Consider the following 826-nt stretch of genomic DNA (forward strand, 5'->3'; position numbering starts at 1 on the left):
CCATTGAGCTGTCGTTATCGTTTATAACCAGTTACACTTTCAAGAAGGCAATGTGCAATTATAACATAGCTCACCTCAGACACGGTGACATCGATATGAGCTTTGGATCAAATACTGCAGTCATGTTGCTATTATTTGCCAGTCTTACAACACTAAATACAACAGTAAATAAACATTTAGAACAGCTATTTTTTCTCCGGGCCTAAAAAGAGTGTCTGGCTCTTCACTGAACCAACAAATCAAATTTAGAAGTTTGGGTTTATTCAAGTATAGTTGAACATGCAGTTGTCATAAAAAGCCAAGAGCAGAATTTAGGGAACTTCCAGCACATAAATCCCACTGGTCTTTATGTAATCTTATTTGCCACTAATGAAAGGACAATGGATACATAGATACGTAGGTATACTGGCATTATTAATACGGTGACAGAAATGAAGAATAATAAAAATAACATTACTTCTATTATCTATGAATCCATGTGTTATTTAACAAATCATTACAACTCTGTCATGCAAGCCAAACAAATGTGACACAATACAGGAACTCCAGATAACAACACAACACACATGAAATATTTTTAGGGCTGTTAAATTATAAAAAAATCTTAATCAAATTAATCAGTTTTCAAATTAATTAATCATGACTAATCACCATTTGCAACTATGTGTGAAATATGCCCTTTTTACTGCATTTTATGTACAGAAAGATAAATGTCCGGTCACAATTCTATATATTTGTATGTATCAATAGCTCCAAATGAACTGAAAATGTTACTCAAGCAAAATATATTTGCCTAACACTAGTCTCTTTAATAGTAGCAGAACAT

The sequence above is a fragment of the Dunckerocampus dactyliophorus genome, chromosome 5 (assembly GCF_027744805.1).
Source record: "Dunckerocampus dactyliophorus isolate RoL2022-P2 chromosome 5, RoL_Ddac_1.1, whole genome shotgun sequence".
NCBI classification, from domain to species: Eukaryota; Metazoa; Chordata; class Actinopteri; order Syngnathiformes; family Syngnathidae; genus Dunckerocampus; species Dunckerocampus dactyliophorus.